This window comes from Prionailurus viverrinus, chromosome D2 (genome assembly GCF_022837055.1).
Source record: "Prionailurus viverrinus isolate Anna chromosome D2, UM_Priviv_1.0, whole genome shotgun sequence".
In the NCBI taxonomy this organism is placed as follows: domain Eukaryota; kingdom Metazoa; phylum Chordata; class Mammalia; order Carnivora; family Felidae; genus Prionailurus; species Prionailurus viverrinus.
This window is the reverse complement of record NC_062571.1, coordinates 15,800,178-15,822,533: the sequence shown is the minus strand read 5'-3', so window position 1 is coordinate 15,822,533 and position 22,356 is coordinate 15,800,178. Positions and strand designations below refer to the sequence as shown.

Sequence of the window (22,356 nt, the reverse complement as noted above, 5' to 3'; positions counted from 1 at the left end):
CATCCGAACTAGTAGATCTGAATGGGACCACCTGCCACTTGTCTTTGTTTTGTTTTGTTTTGTTTTGTTTTGTTTTGTTTTGTTTTGTTTTAAAGGTTCTTCATTTCGGGATACAACTATGGACACCTAAAATGTTTACGTCCAAAAAAAAAAAAAAAACAGTCATAGCCTATTATAAATTGTGACTTCTGGTACTGAATCAAAATAGCTTCTGGTTTATCTGGGAAAATCAAACAAGAGCTGATGTATCAGGCTGTCTACACGTTGCTGGCCTGAAAGGCATTAGAAGGGCTAAGCAAAACTTCCTGAATCATCAAAGAAAGGAAGGTTTATTGTTACCCAGAAACTTGGTAAACTGGTAAGTTTTCTAGAATTAAAAAAAAAAAAAATTTCCAAAACCTTTCCTTAAGGGCCTCAGAAAACCAGCAACGAGCCTAATTTCTTACTACCGAGTAGAAAGGAGCACCGATATGTCAAACGTCGGTGTACCCTTTCCATATGTTCGCCACACGAGAAAGAACCCTGGAGCACACATGCCTTTCTCTCCTTAAGTCCCACATCTCCTTCTTTCCTCTGCACAACTAGAAAAACAGAAGAGGGGGCAAAATCGTTATAAGTAACTAAGAAGATCTGCTCCTTCACTGCAAAAGATTCTCAGGTTTGTTTTTTTTAATGCTTTATTATTTGGTGGCTGGCGGAGGCGGGGCAGAGGGAGAGGGAGACATAGAATCTGAAGTGGGCTCCAGGCTCTGAGCCATCAGCACAGACCCTGACCGGGGCTCGAACTCAAGAACCAAGAGAGAAAGACCTGAGCTGAAGTCGGATGCTTAACCGACTGAGCCGCCCAGGTGCCCCAAGATTCTTAGTTTTAACAGCAGCCCAACTGCAGAGCCGGACATATGCAGGTAAATCCCAATTTCTTAGGAAACTCAGACACCAGCTGCAAAATGAATCCAAACATGCGTCTTTCCGGGGGCTGCATAAATTACGACATCTCCTATCTCACACTCCTAACAAAAAACAACACTTCCAAGAAAAACAAGAAGATATTTTCTCTGAAAGTTAAATACTCCCCCACAAAGATGCCTCTAAAATGTTACATTAGCTGGTCGTACTCCTAAAAGTCAAGAAATACTCATTTGTTTAATAGCCCATGTTTACAGAGTCCTAGTGGTGGCCGGGGACAGGGGCTGAAGCCAGGAGCCAGCCCCCACCAGCCCACAGGATGCTAGCATTCAGCCTGTGGATCAACACCAACCCACTTTCCCAGATATTCTTGAACGTAAGCAAGATATTAACTAGAGGTGTTCCTTTCTAGGGCCTGCCACAAAGACTACATTACATAAAAAGTGTAAATGCATATATAGCTCTACAGAATAAGGAATTCTGAAATAACTCTCAGTAAAGATTTGTCTCTAGGGTGTTTTTCATAAAATGATTTATTGTGGTTTCACCAAAATGATTAGAGAGAAACATTCCAAAATAGCTATAAAACGTTGCTAGGCATCTCAAAAGTTAGCCAAGTGGCAAGAATGTTCCAACAAGTTGTCAAAATAAAGTGAAAAGACAAAAATTCTCGGCAACACAGAGAATAAAATAAAGATATCCCATCAAAAACAAAAACAAAAAAAAGTCCTTGTGTGAAATGAGCAATAGTCACAGAGCTATAATGAGGATCTTTAGAAAAGTGGATTTCTAATAGGCAAGTAGTTGGACCACGTGGCCCCAGGGATGTTTTCTTTTCTCCGTGGATACGAGGGCAGAGACCCTGCCTGGGTAGGCACGGACTAGCTCTTTTTCTGCATGGTCAATGCTAACCCACACAGGCAAGCTCAGGTCCCTCCCACGGCCGTACTCAGCTGCCCCCTTGACCTCTGGCCCGTGGATCGGGCTTCTGACCCTCTAGCCTCCTGTCGACCAGCAGACTGGTCCCAGTCCCCGAGATTTCTCAAAGCCCCTCTCCCCCACAATCTTTCGGTGACCTCACTCCATCACCCCCCCCCCCCCCGCGCCCCGGCTAAAACAGACTTGCACGGTATGACTCCAGTTCCACCTAACTCGTGGAAAAAAGCTAACAGAAAAAGCGAATATAAAACATGAACCAATGGAGAGGGAAAAGGAAAATGTAGCCAGAGCTAGTAGGTGGTTAAGGCCCGTGATGGGGGGGAGGGGGGGGGCAGGGCATGGGTGTGAATGAATAAAAAGCAAGCAGATGGTCCTGGGAAGAGCGTAAAAACACAAGGGGAAGTTGAGTCAGAGGGGCTAGGATGCAGAACCAAGGGAGACATGACTAACAGCCACAGGGGCCTGGGTAGGGATGTCACCCAAACCTCACTGTAAGCTCCTAATCATCCACTCCAGTAGCTCTTTCTGGAGCGACTGTGCCCATGTAATTCTGTTCCAGAGAGTTCCCTCTTCGTTCTCTCCCTGGGAGAAACACCTTGAACAAGCACTAAAGGCAACCGTTGGACACTTTTCCCAGCCTCGCTGTTAACTCTTCCCTTTAAGGGTTTAGCAACATCAGTGCGTTTCAGCATTCACTAAATCTTCTCCCAGGTCAACCACATTAAATGGCCCGAGTCTCCCAAATTTAATAGGCTCTTTCTTCCATCTGGTCAGAATCTCTGCTGTTTCTAACACCATTTAAGTTCACCAAAAATTCCAAGTCCCGGAAGTCAGAAAGAGTACCAATAACCCCCCAAAAGCTCAGCGGCGGGGAAAGAGCAGGGCCCCCGATTCCAGATTTGAGGCGAGGGCTCTGAGCCAGAACAGGTCGGGGGGTGGGTGTCCTGGCCACGGCCAGGTGTCAGAATCACCTTAAGAGTTTCAGGAAGTCCGGGCCCCCAGGCTGCCCCACTCCTATTGGATCAGAACCTCTGGGGTGGGGCGGGGCACGTGTAGTCTTTCAAGACCCCCCCCCCCTCCTCCACCATGATCCCAGTGTGCAGACAAGTCTGAGAAGGCTCTTCTTGAACTCCAGGGAAGGCACTCATTCTGAAGATCAGGAACAGCCAACGTGTGATCGGAGCCGGTTCCTACTGAGCACTTACAACACTGTTGGCAAGAATCAGGTCATTTACACCTGGCTAGGCAGGGGGGCGCTGGGTCACAGTGTCTTTCCTGTCAACTACTCTCTTTTCATTCATATAAACAAGACTTATCCCCCACCTCATGTAATTTCCAGTCCAAAGAGCACCAAGCTTTGGGGCAATGAAAGTCTCACTTTAATAAAGTGGCTACACAAAACAACACAAAAACGTAAAGAAGAAAAATGTGAAAGTCTGAGTGGCTGATTACAATGAAAGGTCTAGCAAAAAGTTTCAACCTGACAAAACCTCCCTGCAACTCCCAGTCCCCCTGTGAAGGAGAGCAAGGAGCAAGGACAGGCGAAGGTCAGAGGCACCCCAGTCTTTGTGCTGCAAGGCCACTGCTGTCACTGGGCGGACCCTGATTCTTTTCAGCTGTCACCTTCATCACGAAGGACAGAAGGCCTGGAGACTGGACACTCTATCCCAGCGCACTAATCTCATTCCATCCAGCTCAGACTGGGCTTGAGTCTCAGACTGGGCTTGAGACGAGGTCTGCAAAGTCATCTTTTGTACTTCCTCCAACAATAGGGGTTTTCAGAATCCTGACTTTCATAGAAACTGTCTAAATTAACTTTCAGGAAGTGGGGGTGGGGGGGAGACTATGTGTAGACTTCCACGTATCCTTAGAATTAGAGTCTTTGCAGCCAATGACCATTTTTGTCCCATCAATATTCTCTTTGAGAAAAGAAAAAAAAAAACCTGACTTTTGGGGACATACGAAATTTGAGCTTGATTCCATTAAAAATGTCAAAGGGAAAAACGTTCCTACGTTCGTTATGAAATCATCATTCAGTGCTTGCTTAGAGGATCGACTGGGTCCATAAACACTTGCAAACCGAATGGTAACTAGGTCAGAACACGTATGAATCCGGTCTTCCACGATGGCTGACAATTACCTGGAAAGTTCCACTGCCGGGGAAGAGGTGAGTGGCTTCCCTTGCTGCCTGCAGAACTGCTCTCATTCACTAAGGATGCCTTCAGACCCTTCTAACGAAAGTTAACAGCAGGTCTGAAAGCTGGGGGTGGCAGGGCGGCGGGGTATGCTGGCGAGACGCAGAGGAAGGGCAGGAGAGAAAAGACTTCCTTCACAGCAACTCAGATTCCAGCAAGTGGGTGGGCTCACCCTGAAGCGGTTCTACGAATACTCAATTCGGGCAGCTCCGGAACATTCGGTAAGAGTCTTCCAGGATTCGCGTGGCCACAGGAGAACTGCCCTGTGGGTTTCCCACACGCGCGACAAATTCCAAACGGACAGTGCCACTGGTTTGCAACTTGCTGAAAAACCTCAAAGCGAGGGCCCAAAGCATAGCACACACAGCTGGGCCCCCAATCACACACAAGGAAGGATCCTAACATGATTTTCTGGTCACTGAAACGTACCTGTGCTAATATGAAAAGAATCTGAATTCCAATGTGCTAACATGAAATAGAATTCGTTCCAGGAAAAGAAACTATTAAAATATTGCCTATTTGCTTTTTTTTTTTCTTTTGGTCAACTAATATATTCTAAAATACCCGTATTCGTATGGAGAAAGGGTAGGGGGCGCCACTTGAATCCAACAAAATAGCTATAAAGGCATGGTCTATCTGGAGAGGCAACAGTTTATTATTATTGAATTTCATATTTATAGTATTTAATAATGTATTTAACACTCTAAATAGGATTAAATTTCATATTAAAACAAGCACTAGAGAGAAGAGTAGTAGTAGGAAGGCTACGGTTCGTGAGAATTTCACTTCCCAAAAGGACAGCGCGGTCTCCTATTCCAGAGTCTGTGAGTGCAGTCACCATTGAAACGTAGCGTCTATACCACCACCGTCCGCGTTCCCCACCCCACTAACTAGGATACCCGCGTTTGCTGCACGGATGGTTGCCGGAGTCCAGCTCCAACAGGTCCAGGGGTTCCCGAAGGACGGATGGCATCGGCGAAAATAAAACAAAACGAAAATAAAAAAAAACTAAAAATAAAACACTAAAATAAGAAACTGAAACTAAAATAAAAATGGACCCGGACAACAGCAGTGTGTTGAACTGGCCGATTTGTTGCAGCAAACGTGGCATTATATTTGCTAGTGTCTAGTCATTTGCTAGTGATACGTCATCGACGTTTTTCTAACATTACCTAACTTCGAAAATGTTCCCATGTGTAATCAACCTTTAAGAAATGCCGTGGCGATTTTCTCGTTATGTTCCCGCATACCCTTTGACTATTGATTAATTTCTTACATTATTCCATTATGCACCCGCGTTTGTCTATAATTATCTATAGTCTATAAAGCGTTTGCTTTGCTGTTCGCATGAAAGGCCCTCCATTTCTCAACACCTCAAGTGGAACAGTTACAGGGACATGACCTCCTAACCACATGAGGCCAGAAGAACAATGCGTTTGCCTCGGTCCGAGGTGCCAGGAAGGGGCCGAAAAAGCCTTAGAAACCCATGCCCCATACATTCTCAGAGAGACAATGCACCTAGGAACCAATGAACCATTCTGTACCTTAACCGACTAGGTTCAGTCATCATCTGGAATGCCTCCGGGGGGGCTGGGTGGGCCTAGGGGTTGAAGTCACCTGTGCCCAGAGATACACTCCTTAGTTGCCGGAGTGGGGCTTTCAAATTCATATGTCTCTCCTTTATTGGCCTCCTTTGCTGGCAAATGTATGAGGCCATCCTTCCTGTAAGTAGAGGAGTCTCCGTAGGGGATGGCAAGGGCTAAACGTAAGGCCGCACAATTTCTTGCGGAACCTTATTTTCTTCCCGAATGGTTCTTTTCCCAGGGGGCCTGCCGAGGGCCATTCCCCAGCAGACAATACCCCAAGTAGTTTTGAGGCCGAATTACCTAAAAGCGGGAGTACAAGACGCTTCCCTGTCGGGCGGTCCCCAATCCGTCCACAGCCCGGGCCCTGCCACTCAGGCTGGGATGGCTCGGCTTCCGGCAGATAGGTTTATTTGAAAGTCGGCTATTAAAGCACATTAGAAACAGTCGCGATTGAAAAGAAATACTCTTACCCTCATTCAACCTACAAAAATGTGCCGACCGCCCATCACGTCTAAGAACATGCTGGAAACTGAGGCACCAAAGGTAAGACAGTCGCTTGATCTCCACCACCACCACCCTCCTCCCCCAGAGCACGTGGCCTGACGGGGACGGGAAGGATTCCACGGCGGGGGTACTGGCGGCTGTACTAAGTGCCTGGAGGAAAAGACCCGGATGATCGGGGAGGGCGGAGCTGAGTCCAGAACTGGGGAGAGGAGGTCAGGAGGGTGTTCTCACCACTTATGTCCGAGTTGAGAGCTGAAGGAGGAGCAGCACTAGCCAAGTGAGCGTGGAGCGGCCGGGCCTGGACGACAGATGGCGGGTGGCACAGCTGCCCCCGGGGAAGACGCACTGCAGACATGGTCTGGACGGGGGAAGGGAAGGCACAGGTGGGGAAAGTGGATTCGGCAGAAGCCAGGCAACAGTCCCCTCTCTGGTGGCAACGGGTGCCTGGACTCCAGCCTAAAGAAATGACAAGATCTGATCTGGGAGTCCAATCGCTCAGACTGCTGTGGAGACCAGACATTTCAGAGGTAGAATCAGAAGCCCAAACGTGAATTCCTTTTGGCAAGGCTGAGTCTGATGCATCAGAAACAACTTTTGCGATGCAAATAAATACCCCATTTTATTTATTTTTTTTAATGTTTATTTCTTTTTGAGAGACAGAGAGACAGAGCACAAGTGGGGGAGGGGCAGAGAGAGAGAGGGAGACACAGAAAAACAGGCTCCAGGCTCTGAGCTGTCAGCACAGAGCCCGATGTGGGGCTCGAACTCACGAACCGTGAGATCACGACCTGAGCCAAAGTCAGATGTTTAACCGACCGAGCTACCCGGGCACCCCTAAATGCCTCATTTTAAAAAACAGGTTTTCTGCATGAAGATCTTTACGTATTGGTTTTCCTAAAGCGAGGTATACCTGCACGTGAGCCGCAGGCTGCTGACAGCTTGCGGATAACTATCTGCCCCTTCACCCCCCTCACCTGGCCGTGAGCTTCTCCATGATTCCGGCTCCCAAAGTCAAGCCTGCTCTGTTTGGTCAATGTTCCTTTAAAACACAGCTCGTGTCCAACTCCAAAGACACCTGTTTCCCTTTGGTTCATCAGAGACTGGCAAGCCAGACAGAGATGAACCCAGACAAATAGGCCTCAGACGCCCCTCAACTCTGGAACTTGCCCCAGCCTTGGGGCATGAGTCCTAGAGATGTGCCTCCCTCCCCATGAAACAAGCTTATTCTCTCGGACTGCAGGCTGGCCCCTGCATTATCTAACACACAAAATCACAGACTTCCCAGCTTTGGGGTTTTGGGCTTGTTCATTTTTTTTTAAATTTTTTTTTTTTAACGTTTATTTATTTTTGAGACAGAGACAGAGCATGAACGGGGGAGGGGCAGAGAGAGAGGGAGACACAGAATCGGAAGCAGGCTCCAGGCTCTGAGCCATCAGCCCAGAGCCCGACGCGGGGCTCGAACTCACGGACCGTGAGATCGTGACCTGAGCTGAAGTCGGACGCTTAACCGACTAAGCCACCCGGGCGCCCCTTGGCTTGTTCATTTAAATGGACTTCAACAGTTGCTGATCAAGCAATTTCCCTCATGGCCTGGAACGCGTTCGATTCAGTTGACATCACTTGCCTTAGCAAACAGTGAGTAGTCACTGGGTGAAAAGCAACCTGTCACACGCTTCAAAACCTGGACCCCGACAGAGCGGGCGTGGGGGTCCTGGACTCGGGTTACATTCTGCTTTTTAAAAATAAACAACAAAGCCACTGCTCCTCATCTGGGGACACGGCAGCTGCGGCCAAGCTCCCGTCCTGCCGAAGCCAGGACCGGCTCAAGGAGCCCCGCGGTGGGCCTCCTCCAATGGCTGCTTCCTGACCCCGCGTATCCCCCACTCACTATACCACTTGGCAGGTGGATTCAGGGTAATAGAATGTCGACAGCTTTTCAGCAAAGCGCTGCCTGCCGAGTAAGAATTTTGGCCAAGGGCACATTTTTACCTGTTGCAAGGAAGTTGCACCAGGTTCTGTAAACTGTCAGATCCAAACATGTTGCCAATTCTGGAGAAACCCACACGCCCGTGCTGCGCGCCCACGTGTGCCCACCCCGCGTGGCGCAGCCGCCTGACACAGCCTTGTTGGCCCCCAGGGGTTCAGCGAGGGTGGCCGCCCACGGTAGGAGAACTGCCTCCATTGAGATCTGGGACAGTCCCCCTCCCGTGTCCCCTCTGGCAGATGTGACCAGAGCCGGGAAAAGCAGATTTGCCTGAGGCCTGTGAGCGCCCAACACCAGGACCAGAATCCCACGCTGCCAGGTGGGAAAAGGCCACAACCCACTCCCGGCAGGCTGTGCAGAAACAGATCACATCCTCCACAAACCATTCATCAATCACCTATCTACCCTAGGCATCTCTGGTCCAAGATAAGAAGCACCTTCCTCAATGTGTGCTACTCAGACTTATCAGATGAAAAATTAGCAACTAATGTACTTGCGAGGAGAAAGCAAACATGTGGGCTTTGCTCGCACACACGCTGGGCTCCCAGCGAACCACGGGCAAGAGTCCACGCTGGAGTTTACCGCCATCTGAGGGGCCCCCTTGGCCCTGAACCGGCTCAGAAAGCAAGACCTTGGGCTTTGCTGGGTGCTTGCCAGGGATGCTTGAGAAGTTTAAGCTCAGCTCTGGAAGGAGCTATAAACATGACAGCCACTTCAACTTTTCAAAGGAAGGGCCAGTACTGGTGACAGTTAACAACAACAAGAAAAATCATTTCTTTGCATATCTGCACGGTGCTGTATTAAGCAGAATCAGAAAGCGCATTTTGAATAAAAACTACACAAAATCAATTTATTTCCCCAGTCACTCTCCCTTAAAAGTTACAGCCAAAGTCAACCCTCTCTTGATTTCCAATCAAGCATGTCTAATATCTTCTGGTTACTTCGAGCTTGTAAGGGCATGCTGCCTGATCGGGGCAAACGCCTTAGGCCCTGCAAAGCAGGGCTGAGGTACGTGAAGGGATGAGAGAATGGGCTGCTGGGCTGACTGAGAACCAAAGGACTGCTGTCTGAGAGTGGCTTCTTCTTTATGCCTGAAGGTATCTGTTTATATAATTTCCCAAAAGAGATGACAGCCTGAATTAAAGAGTGTGCCTGGTGGATGACACAAGTGGTCTATCTCTGCGAGAGCCGGGGAGGAAGCAGGCTGATCCTGAGCTCTGCATACACAGTACCTCAGCTCCAGTGCAAGAGGCCGGGGGTCACTGCAGGAAGAAACGGAAGCCTCGGGACACGCATACTCCCGTCGTGCAGGCAATGCAAGGGGAGACATATACCATCTTCACTCGCCTAGAAAGCTGGTTATATAAGGCTTGATAAAATCCAGCCAAGGAGCCATAAACACAGCTATTGTTTCCCATGACAAAGCCACTTCTAGTCTAGTATATTATAAGTAACCTGCTTCCTGAGGCCAGCGGTGGACGAGCCTATAGGATGAGGGAGGGGTTTCTGCAGCACTCCCCCACTGCATCTCCGGAAAAGGAGGTGAACCACGGGGAGGGGGAGTGAGCTAACAGCAAGAGACAGATCTACTCTCCAGGCCTCAAATGTATGGCCAGGCTGGGCCCTGGGGCAGACAATGAGGCATGCAGCCCTCAGGGCCCTAAGATTCTCCCAGGAGTCCAGGAATAGTTAATAGGCAGAGGGTGGATAAGGAATCTGTCTCTAGACCCTCACCTTCCATGCACTCTTCCCGAAAACGGATGGGTATTTCTGTTTTCCCAACAGCTGCTGTCTCCCGAAATCTTAACATGGTGCATGGTCCCAAAGTTCAAACGCCAACCCCTAGGGCGCCAAAGGGATAATTCAAAATGTGATCATCGGGGAAGATGTCTTTGGTAATTAATCATGACCCTTTAATTTTTTTTTTAATTTTTTTTCAATGTTTATTTATTTTTGGGACAGAGAGAGACAGAGCATGAACGGGGGAGGGGCAGAGAGAGAGGGAGACACAGAATCGGAAACAGGCTCCAGGCTCCGAGCCATCGGCCCAGAGCCCGACGCGGGGCTCGAACCCACGGACCTCGAGATCGTGACCTGGCTGAAGTCGGACGCTTAACCGACTGCGCCACCCAGGCGCCCCAATCATGACCCTTTAAGTTCATAATGCTTCCTGGTTTTAAGCGCCTTAAACATATTTCTGCTAAGGGGAAACTCTGACCCATCTGACCCAGGGGGGGAAAAAAAATGAAAAAATATAGATTAGTGGTATGGATTCTCTTAAACATGAACTGGAAAATTTTTCCCCCCAGTGCCAAAACGTTCAAGCCATGTTAGGGAAACTCCTCAGATGACAAATTTACTTGAATTCTGTATTTTTCAATCAGGAAGTTAGAATTGATTCTCTCAAACTATACTGTCAAAAACTCTATTTCAACTAAGACAACCCTCGTATTAGTTTCACTGTTTAAGATGTTTAATACCTCACACTTCCCATTACCAAAAATAAATCATTTGACCTTGTGACCAAAATGTTGGGTGTGAACTTAAAAACATGGGAGAGACAATGTAGTTTTTTTGGTTTTTTTTGGTTCACATCTCTTTTTATTTTTTTTTAATATGAAATTTATTGTCAAATTGGTTTCCATATAACACCCAGTGCTCATCCCAACAGGTGCCCTCCTCAGTGCCCATCACCCACCCCCCTCTCCCTCCCACCCCCCCATCAACCCTCAGTGGAGACTACAAAGTTTTTTAAAAGTTCTTCCAGGGGTGCCTGGGTGACTCAGTGGGTTAGGCGTCCGACTTTGGCTCAGGTCATGATGTTACCGTCTGTGAGTTCAAGCCCTGCATCAGGCTCTGTGCTGACAGCTCAGAGCCTGGAGTCTGCTTTAGATTCTGTCTCCCTTGCTCTCTGCCCCTCCCCCACTCATGGTCTGTCTGCCTCTGTCTCTCTCTCTTTCTCAAAAATAAACATTAAAAAAACTTTTAAGTTCTTTCAGAGGGCATAAGGACAAAAAATCTGAGCATGCCCAAGACACCCCCTCACATGGTGGCCAGGGCAGTAAGCGTTCCTCAAGGCCATGAGGAATGTCACTACCGGAGACAGAAGTGGTGCAGGGAAAGTCTATGAAAAGGACAAGGAGGAGGGGGAGGGCATTCCAAGCAGAGAGGAGCCCTGGGAAAGGAGAGAACAGCAAAGCCAGGGATGCACATAAGGGGGCCAGGGGCAGAAGTTTCCAGCCCGGAGACAGGACTGAGGCAGTGGAGAGCTTATGTGCCCTGCAGAGGGGCTCAGATTTTATCCACACACCCAAGAGAAGGTTTTAACTAAATCGCTGCTTCTATGGAGAAAATGCTGACAGCAATAGGAAGGATGAGCCGGAGAGAATGAGAAGCTGGGAGCAGGCAGGTCAGCTAGGCAGTGATGTCCCACAGAACCTTCTGTAGTGATGGGAATGTTCCATCTGCCCCGTCAGCGAGGACAACGTTCCAGGCGGCTGCCGAACACCTGAAATGCAGCTCATGAGACTGAGGAGGTGAACTTTTCTTTGTATTTAATTTTCCCTCATTTAAACTTACATTGCCACATGCAGGCCGGTGGCTACCCTACTGGACCCACAGGCTAGGGAGCGGTTTTAAGTTCACAGGATGGTACGTCCTGATGTGCGGCAGGAACAGGGGGGAAAAGATTCAAGAGGGATTTCTGGGGGCGCCTCGGTGGCTCAGTCGGTTAAGTGTCTTACTCTTGATTTCAGGCCAGGTCAGATTCCAGGATCATGGGTGAGATCAAGCCCCACGTTGGACCCTGTGTTGACAGCGTGGAGCCTGCTTGGGATTCTCTCCCCACCCCCCGCCCCCCGTCACTCCCTCCCTCGCGCTCAAAATTAATTAATTAATTATTTATTTATTTTTAAAAAGATTTCTGGGGGCGCCTGGGTGGCTCAGTCAGTTGAGCGGCCGACTTCGGCTCAGGTCATGATCTCGCGGTCCGTGAGTTCGAACCCCGCGTCGGGCTCTGTGCTGACGGCTCAGAGCCTGGAGCCTGTTTCAGATTCTGGGTCTCCCTCTCTCTGACCCTCCCCCATTCATGCTCTGTCTCTCTCTGTCTCAAAAATAAATAAATGTTAAAAAAAAATTAAAAAAAAAAAAAGATTTCTGAAGCACAACTAGTAGATGCTGGCATACAAGTGGACAGATGTGGCATTAGGACTGAGTTAAGGAGGACACCAAGCTTTGTCTAACCCGCAGACTAGGTCCATGTGATAGCTTGGTACAAAGGGGAAAAGAGGGTAAGAGACATTTGTGGGGGAAGATCATCGATCCAAAATGGACTCACTTCTTTGAAATGTATCAAGAATACCCAGGGGCGCTTGGGTGGCTCAGTCGGTTAAGCGTCCAACTTCGGCTCAGGCCGACGGTTTCACGGTTCACGAGTTGGAGCCCCGCGTCAGGCTCTGTGCTGACAACACAGAGTCTGGAGCCTGTTTCAGGTTCTGTGGCTCCCTCTCTCTCTGCCCCTCCCCTGCTCGCGCTATGTGTTTCTCTCTCAAAAACATACAATAAAATAAGTTAAATTAAATAAAGAATACCCAGAAGATGGCTAGAAGGTGGGTGGAATAAAGGTCAGACAGGTAAAGATTTGGAGGTCACCATCACAGAGGTAGTGAAACAAGCCACTTAGGAAGGTAGGATCACCCAGAGCGAGAGCAAACAGAAGGGACCCCAACACCTCGAAGGTATGCAGGAAGGAGAGGCCAGCCATGGCAGAGAAGAAATGTCCAAAAGCAGTCACAGCATGCGAGAGAGTGGTGCACAGAAGCGGAGGGGAGAGAGAAGGGGGGCAGGGGGGTTAGTACTCGACATGGTCACAAGGAGGGCAAGTCACAAAGGACGGGGGCTGGGGCCAGCGGGAGGATTCACGAGACCAGGAACCGCAGAGTGCTGAGGGATGAGCGCACTGCTGGGTGCTGGGGGCACAGCAAGAACCGGGCAGTCTCCTCTCGCTCAGTGATAAGATACACATGGGGCACTCAGTCCCTGCTCTGACACCAGCTACAAGACCACACCCGCTGCAAGTCTTTACCAAGGTCATTTCTTTCTCTGGGCCCCAACGGAAACTATCAGGAAGGTTCGAAGTAAAAGGGTATCTAGCAAAAAAAATAATAATAATAAAAATAAACACCTTTCAACTTCCGAAGTCAAGATCAGGAAGTTTAATGGGAACAGACATGATACGTGCACAGTCTGCTTTACAAAGTCTCCCTTTTGGGGGCGCCTGGGTGGCTCAGTCAGTTAAGCATCTGACTTCGGCTCAGGTCATGATCTTATGGTTTGTGAGTTCCAGCCCCGCGTCGGGCCGCGTCGGGCTCTGTGCTGATGGCTCAGAGCCTGGAGCCTGTTTCAGATTCTATGTCTCCCTCTCTCTCTGCCCCTCCCCTCCTCATGCTCTGTCTCTCTCTGTCTCTCAAAAATAAATAAATGTTAAAAAAAAAAATTTTTTTTTTTAAAGTCTCTCTTTTGTCATCCTACACCTACCTGTCACCGCAACTATCTCCTTTAATACCAGTTGGTGGCACTTTTTCAAACAAATGGAGCTGATCCCACCCCAGGGGCCGAGTCCAGCAGGCAGAAAGACCCAGCACACCCGGACTCTTATCTTCAAAGGATCCCAGCAGGTTGTCCAGCATGGAGGGCACCTCCTTTGCAAGAATCCAAACCAACTGTTTTCAAATCAACTTTGTTTCTGACTCTCATTATCACTAATGAGAGGAATATTAACCCTCGGCTTAAAACTTGATTTCCTTTGCGTTCTTTTAAAAAAATAGCTGTATTCATTCAAAACTCCCTCAGCTTCTCTAGGCAGTCGTATTCCTTTCTTTTCCAGCTGTCTTCCCTCCCTGAGCGTAAGCACAGGCATGGGCTCCTGTAGCACGTGCTCGATGCTCAAATAACGCACACGAGGAACAGCAACTGGGAGCCTCTGAGCACTCACACGTGCCAGCAGCAGGCAAAGCACTTGTACGAGCGCCCTCCGTGAGCTCACAACCATCTTCCACAGCAGGCCTCACATCCCCACTCTGAGTTGTGCAAATCGAGGTACCACTTGCCCAAGGAAGTGCGGTGCTCAGTCACAGTCAAAGCCTAGGTCACCACAGTGCCCGAACCCCCACCGGAACGCTCGCTAGCTGTCGCCACAGACGCCGTCACGGCTTTCTGATCCATCAGGCCGTGCTGCGTGAGACATTCAGACCACCCGTTTGTGCCTCAGACATGTGACGCTAAGAAGGGCAAGCGATTTCAAGGACATTAACGCTGGATATATTTTAGAGGCGTCTTTTGTAGCACAGGCATGGACTTCATCAACTATTAATACTTTTCATCCACGATCGTTACAATTTGATAGATACTAAAAACTGACTTCAGACTTGCTATTCAAACATAATTCTTAAATCGTGCTTTCATAAGTCATGTAGATAATTCACGGAGAGACAATTAGCCTTTGACGCTGCACTTAATTTAATAAGCCATTCCGGAATTTTAATAGAAGCATTAACAAGCGTGAAGGAAGAATGAACTACTTTTTGAGACCTTATAACTTACAAATTAGCTAATTTTTATTTTTAATGTAAATGTCAAAAAGCATAGTATCAAAGGGCTGGCAATGACACTGCCAAAAACACATGGATGTTATCCGAATCAAGGTATCTCTGCTCTCAAAGATAAGCAAAGAGTGACAACAGTAATTTGAGAGTAAATGCCGAAGTCTCTAACTTAATTCTTAGTCCCACTAAGAAAGATGTCCTCATTGTCCAGGAATACTAGCTATGAGGATTCAACAAAATAATGTATATAAAAGCATTCAGTGCCGGGGCACCTGGGTGGCTCAGTCGGTTAAGCATCCGACTTCGGCTCAGGTCATGATCTCACGGTTCTTGAGTTTGAGGCCCGCGTCGGGCTCTGTGCCGACAGCTCGGAGCCTGGAGCCTGGAGCCTGCTTCCAATTCTGTGTCTCCCTCTCTCTCTCTGTCCCTCCCCCGCTCTCACTCTGTCTCTCTCTCCCTCAAAAATAAATAAACATTAAAAACAATTATAAATAAATAAGTAAAAGCATTCAGTGCCTTACCAATAAAATGTATTTTTAATAGTAAAAAATCAATCTTCTGAAAGTAGGTTGATTTAATGCCTTTATGGTATCCATACATGTATTTTCTCCTATGTAACAAGTTTAAATGAAGAAGGTAGTCAAAAGGTTAAAAATATATAGTGCTTAAACTCAACATATAATATCAGCCAAGTAACAGTTTTCAAAGGAGATCTGCCTACATGATACTAACCTCAGATTGTAAGTGCTTTCTGATAAGTAGGCTTAGAATACGTAGTAAGTAGCTAATAAATATTTGCTAATTCTGGGCCTTAAATACTTCTTTTAATTTCTTTTAATTATACTCAAAAGAACAAATCAAGAAGATTATGTAATAAAATAAATCCACACTACACTGAACCAGGAAACTTTATTGAAACAAACTACTTTTTTTTAAGGATACATATAACGGAGTCATAGAATTCAAATACTTTAATACTATGTTTTTTCCTCTTACAAAATTAATATGTTCATTTTAGAAAAAGTGGAAAACGCGGAAAGAAAATGATAATTACACATAACCACAAGTAATAAGCACTGTAAATTCTTTAATGTATCCTTGTTCTGAGAATGCATATGCATATTTAATTTTCCTGCAAAACTGGGATCCATTATATATACTGCTTAGCAAGAAAATGTTTTCACTTAATATTCTGTGCACATTTTCCCACGTCATTAAATGGTCCTATAAAACAAGATATTTAATTGATTTAAATTACTTGATCATATGGAGAATCATAATTTAATGCTTTACAGCCAGTATTTTTCCAGTTTTTCACATCATAACTAATACTGCTTTGAGGATCCTTATACATGAATCTTTTGCACCAATTGTGGTTATTTTGTTGGGCTGGATTCCCCACCCTATATCCCCACCCAATTATTAGCCTCTTCTTTATTAAAGGTTGCACAGAGCTTACCCTAGAAATCGTGGGAAGCAGGGCTCGCAGTACAGAGGGTTAAGGAAAACTTCACTGTCCCTTCTTTGCTTCTTCTCCATTAATCTTTGACCCGGGGCCTCGGAAGAGCTGCTTCACTGAAAGTGTTCGGGCACAGGTGCAGGGTTGCTGGGTCATGTTCCCTCCCACCCGTACACCATCCATCTTTCACCTCTTGAGGGAAACGGACAGAGAACCCAGAGGTCCAGCTTCTCCCCAGGGAACAAATGCCCATCTAGCGGGGACCCTGCTGCAGAAGACAGACCACCTGCCATAGGTACGAGTGACTTTGAAATAACAAAAATAAAACATAGGTTGGGATCCCCAGGCGTGGGGATCCCCAGGCGTGGGGATCCCCAGGCGTGGGGATCCCCAGGCGTGGGGATCCCCAGGCGTGGGGATCCCCAGGCGTGGGGATCAGGGGATCAATTTTCAGTATCATCCCTTCCTCGGGTAGATCCCTTCCTCCTTAGCACAGCCCTTAACCATTTACATGTACAGGGTCCTCCTCTTAATAAAAATATATAGGAGCCCCTGGGTGGTTCAGTTGGTTAAGCTTACAACTCCTTGATTTCAGCTCAGGTCATGATCTCATGATAATAGGATCGAGCCCCATGTCGGGCTCCGCACTGAGCGTAGAGCCTGCTTGGGATTTTCTCTCTCCCTCTCTCTCTCTGTTCCTCCCCCACTCACACGTGTGTGTGCACACACACTCTCTTTTAAGGTAAATAAACACAGGGGCGCCTGGGTGGCTCAGTCGGTTAAGGGTCTGACTTCGGCTCAGGTCACAATCTCACACGTCGTGAGTTGGAGCCCCACATCGGGCTCTGTGCTTGACAGCTTGGAGCCTGGAGCCTGCTTCAGATTCTGTGTCTCCCTCTCGCTCTATGCCCCTCCCTAGCTCATGCGCTCTCTCAAAAATAAACATTAAAAAAAAATTTTTTTAAATAAATTCTGTAAGAACTTCCCCACCCACTAGTAGCTACCTCCTCGTTACAGATCAGTCTTCATGACATCAAACACATTATCTAACACTAATCCACACCCCAACTTTAAAGAAGAGGCAGCTGTTTCACACACACACACACACACACACACACAGAACTTCTTTTCTAATGGTTTGTATTCCACAATTTTAATCTAGTTTCTCTGAAAGCTAAGTCAGGATAATCACCCACATCAAACCTCCTGGAAACCAGTTCGAAAATTGTTGAACACATAAGTCACGTGACTAATCCTGATCAGGACAGTATTATGATGTTGTCAAATATAACACAAAAGTACACAAAATCCTTTTTGTTCATCAAAAGACAAATGGTCGGGGGCGCCTGGGTGGCGCAGTCGGTTAAGCGTCCGACTTCAGCCAGGTCACGATCTTGCGGTCTGTGAGTTCGAGCCCCGCGTCAGGCTCTGGGCTGATGGCTCAGAGCCTGGAGCCTGTTTCCGATTCTGTGTCTCCCTCTCTCTCTGTCCCTCCCCCGTTCATGCTCTGTGTCTCTCTGTCCCAAAAATAAATAAAAAACGTTGAAAAAAAAATTTAAAAAAAAAAAAAAAGACAAATGGTCTACTACTTTGCAGAATAAGTTTTCTGACCTGGCCCCCAATGACAAGTCAAAGATCAAGTTGGAAATACATCATTTGTTGATTTTCAGATAAAAGCGTAAAATGCTATATAAATTGAACTTGCCAAATGTACTTTAAAATCTCTTCTTCCATTTCCATCAAAGTACTTCATGTCAAAGGGTCTCTCTACAATGAGTGTGGTTAAAACAAAACATAGAAACTATCTAGACACATATAATCCCCCGCAAACAGACATCATCAATCTGTCCCTGATTAGAGAAATTGATAAGCAAGGAGCAGGCAAGCTCATTTATCACATCAAAATCTCTAAAAATAGTTGACCACTGAACAGCACAGATTCGAACTGCGTGGGTCCACTTCTATGCAGATTTTTTCCAATACAGTACAGTACTGAAAACCTACTTTCTCTTCCTTAATGATTTTCTTAATTTCATTTTCTTTCTCCAGCTTTACTGTAGGAATACCGCATGTGATGCACATAACATACAAAGTAAGTGTTAATCGTCATCGGTGAGGCTTCTGGTCAACAGTAAGCTATTAGTAGTTAAGTTCTGGGGAGTTAAAAGTTACGTGCGGATTTTCGACTGTGTGGGGGGTCAGCGCCCCCAACCCCCACGGTGTCCAAGGGTCAACTGCACTGATATACAGTGGTATTTGTTACAAATGTGTTATGAGCATTTAGTATGAGGAACTGCTCTTTTACTGATAACTGTTACTTGGTTATGATTGTAGAACAAAGTTATGCTGTAATTGTAACCGAAGATGGAAGGGAGGTAACATCCTTGCTAATTTTTGCAGTTTTTGTTTCGTGAAATACCCGAGAAATTATACTAAGAGATCTGGGTAAACAATAAAATATTGTTTTATTCCTCTCGGGGCTGAGAGGAAGCACTATTTCAATCTCTCTCCCTAACTCTGAATTCAACAGAAGGCCAGGGCAGGTGCCTGATAAAAGTAAAACAAAGTGAATATATAAAATGAAACAGAATAAAGGCAATACAGTGGGGCAAGAGAGTGGGGTGGGGAATCGGCTCTGTCCACATAGCGACCTTCATTCACATTTCAAAAATGCATTTTTTGAAAAATTCTATATGGTCTAACAATAGGCCCAAGGCACAGAGGGCTGTGGATACTCTGCGACCTTGGACTTGTCTACCAGAAGGAGTGGGATGGTCAGCAGCAGCACCGGAGTCACAGTGTCTCCACTCCAAGACGTATTACTGAAAATATTAATATTTGCATAAGACCTTTAATACTACATTTAAAGAAAAAATATTACATGTAAAGAAAAAAAAAAAAAGGCTTGATGGCTATAGAAGTCCCATACAAGAAGTAAAAAGCAGGGACGCCTGGGTGGCTCAGCCAGGTAAGCATCTGACTTGGGCTCAGGTCATGATCTCATGGTTCGTGGGTTCTAGCCCCGCATCAGGCTCTGTGCTGACAGCCCAGAGCTTGGAGCCTGCTTTGGATTCTGTGTCTCCCTCTCTCTCTGCCCCTCCTCCGCTTGCACTCTGTCTCCCTCTGTCTCAAAAAATAAATAAAACATTTTAAAATAAGAAGTAAAAAGCAAAGTTATAGGTCTTCTCTAGCAATCTCTCACTTTCACTATGGAGTCAAGGGGAATATCTCCAGGTGTCAGACATGGAACTGTCTTCCACCGATTCTGAAAATTATTTGGAATCGAAACATTCGAAGATGAAAAACCTGTGACCAGGGCTGAGCTCTAGGAGGACCCGGCGGCCTTGGGTCGAGGCAGGGGCCTACGGGCAATCAGGGACACGCCTACAAAAAACTGCATTTCAGGGCCTGTTAAGCCTACATTTCCACTTAGTGCTGGGTGAAAATGTGTTCCCATGACTTGGCAATTAAAACAACAACAACAACAAACTGGAACAAAACAGAGACACTAACTATAAAGACAAGATGAGAAGGATCAGCCTTCTGGAAACTTCCAATTAAGTTATGCAACTCAAGAACAAAAAAGATATAGTGGCAAAAAAAAAAAAAAAAAAAAAAAAAAAGCCTTGATGTAGGTCGGACTGGTTCATCTGGATTTAGGGAGCACAGAATAGGATCTTTGAGGAGCCATATGCTTTTTTTAACCCACAGAACATGCCCAGCATCAGAGCAACAGGAAGTCATGAAGGTTCTGAACACAAGAAAGAATCACCCAGGGGAGTAGAGGCAGGTCCAGCAGGCCTTTCTTTGGAGTCCAACAATAACAGAGAGCAGTGGGAGGGGGTGTGTACAAGCCACTTCCGGGAGGATTATTAGAATATTTGTGATTTCTTTGGCATCTCCTCCCCTTCTCCCCATGAAGACGTGACCCCTGACAAGCCCTCCTCTAGAAGCCTTCCCTTTCTCCTGCAAACTAAAGGAATTAATACTGAAATCCAGGCCCCTCCTCCCTTCCAGATGCTGCAGAACACTTCACGGAACAGCGAAAGCAGAAATTGTTTCATTGGTTTTTTGCTAGAATAGTGAATTTCTAAGGGCAAAGGCCAATGTAAATGTTTACCCATTGATGGAAAGTCAAAGCACACACATTCTAGAGGCATGTGAAGATGGGGTTTAATCAGACACCAGTAAATCACCGGGTCGGTTTTCCCTTCCTGAGACAGAAGTTTAATATTTCAGTCAAGATGGAGTAGAGACACCGTCCGTAGAATTTATATACACTTATCTAGCCGATTCAGTTCCGCGCTGCTCTTTTGTTCGCTACAAACAAAAAGATGGAGAAAACTCCCAAACTGCCACAGTGCGAGCTGAAAACACGCCATCTGCAGCTGCTTAGCTGTGGCTACTGCCCCCAAATCATGTGAGAGGCTCAAGACATACTCCTCTTCTCTCAAAGTTATCCTCAGCAGCTGTGTTCTTATCGCTCGGGAGGTTCCCTGAATCCTTCCATGCTTAAATTATTGGCAAAAATTAGCAAAATCAGCATAACCCATCTGTAACATATCCTGAGCAGACAGCAGCAATTGAGGGGCCATGAATGATCAAAACGCCATGATGCTCCTGTGAAAAATAAAAACCATCCAGCCTTTCCATCCTTGAAACAATTTCAAGTGTCATTTATTTCGACCAGGAGTCCTCCCCCACTTTTTAATTTTATCAGTGCGAAGTGACAAATACAACCGAATCTCTATGTTCTCTCTCTTTTGCAGACCTTCCTTCGGGCTCATGAACACTCCTAATCTCTAGGAAAAGAGTTCAGATCCAAAGCTGGATGCAGTCCCTCAATGTAGAGCAAGTGAGCGGAAGGAAGTCTTTTCTCCCAAACATTCCGAGGGAAATAAACTCATGTTCAGACCACGTGTTATGAGCTGACCCTCTGGAAGGAATATTTTGTTTGCTATGCCCAGGATTACTCTGCACATGCTTGGAAGCCACGGGATAACCCTGGAGAACACAGAACTCAGAGCCCAGGCACGGCGGCCGCATCCCACCTCCACATCCTTGGCACCCAAGGTGCGCTGACCTTGCCCACCTTGAGCTCAGACAGACTCGTGATCTGCTCCTCATGGTCTCCAAAGCAGCCACTTCGACCCATCAGGCTGGCCCTTCAAGAGTTTGTCAAGGTGCCGGCATTGGGGGCACAGTGCGCCGTTCTTTGGGGGCAAAAGCAATGTGACGTCAGCTCATCGGGGGGGGGGGGGCGGGAATCGCATGCACAGCCATTTCCCTGCCATCTGCCCCAGGACCCCGTCACAGCTCTTCTCGGACTGGGCGCTGGCCCTTGGACTCCCGTGGAACCTGCTCCTGAATGGCCCATAAGCCGGAGGGCCCTGCAGTCATTCAAAAGGTTTCTGCTCCCAAGAAACCCTCTGGCTCCAGAATAAATGATTCCCATTATTCCATTCATCGAGTGTCTCTTAAGCCTTCTATTATGAGTCTGAATTTTAAACAGGGGACGAGGTCCTTTATTACATCTCCTAATCCATGTCCCCAGTAACATTTCTTTCAGAGTTACAGACTCTGTCTGCAATCTCATTACGAGTAGACGTTACCCTCCCTGCCTCTACCCAGAGCTAAACCGCACTTGAAGAGAGCACTGCCTCCCATTAAAAAAAAAAAAAAAAAAAAATCTGAGAGAAATATTAATAGAAGACCCACTCTACTTCCAGAATGCGAGTGCCATTAGAACAACACCCATGTCTGCCCACCCGCCACCGTAACCGGAGTCCCTCCCTAGAACCGTGCCCCGCACAAAAGGGAGTGTGGTAAGCATGGGACAAACGAGGCAAGACACGTGCGTGCCCACTGCTCCACGGGCAGGGCCAATGTCACCGTACCGGAACGTACACCAGTCCTGCTGACGAAAACTTAACTAGTTTGTGCCCAGCTAGAGAGGTTTAGCAACTCAGAGCTTCAGTAATAGTGGGCCTTCTGCAAAAGGCACGGTGAATTTATTTCTGGCATTTTTGGGGGGGGGGGGCGCCTGGGTGGCTCAGTCGGTTAAGCCTCTGACTCTTGCTTTCAGTTCAGGTCGTGATCTCGCAGTTCATGGGTTCAAGCCCCACATCAGGCTCTGTGCTGACAGTGTGGAGCCTGCTTGGGATTCTCTCTCTCTCTCCCT

At 47.0% G+C, this 22,356-nt stretch overlaps 1 protein-coding gene across 9 annotated transcripts in view; it reads right to left on the bottom strand.

Moving 5' to 3' along the window:
• SIPA1L2 (signal induced proliferation associated 1 like 2) overlaps nucleotides 1-22,356 on the bottom strand; it is a 226,220-nt gene that overhangs the window by 189,253 nt on the left and 14,611 nt on the right. The gene's annotated exons all lie outside the window — the stretch shown is intronic.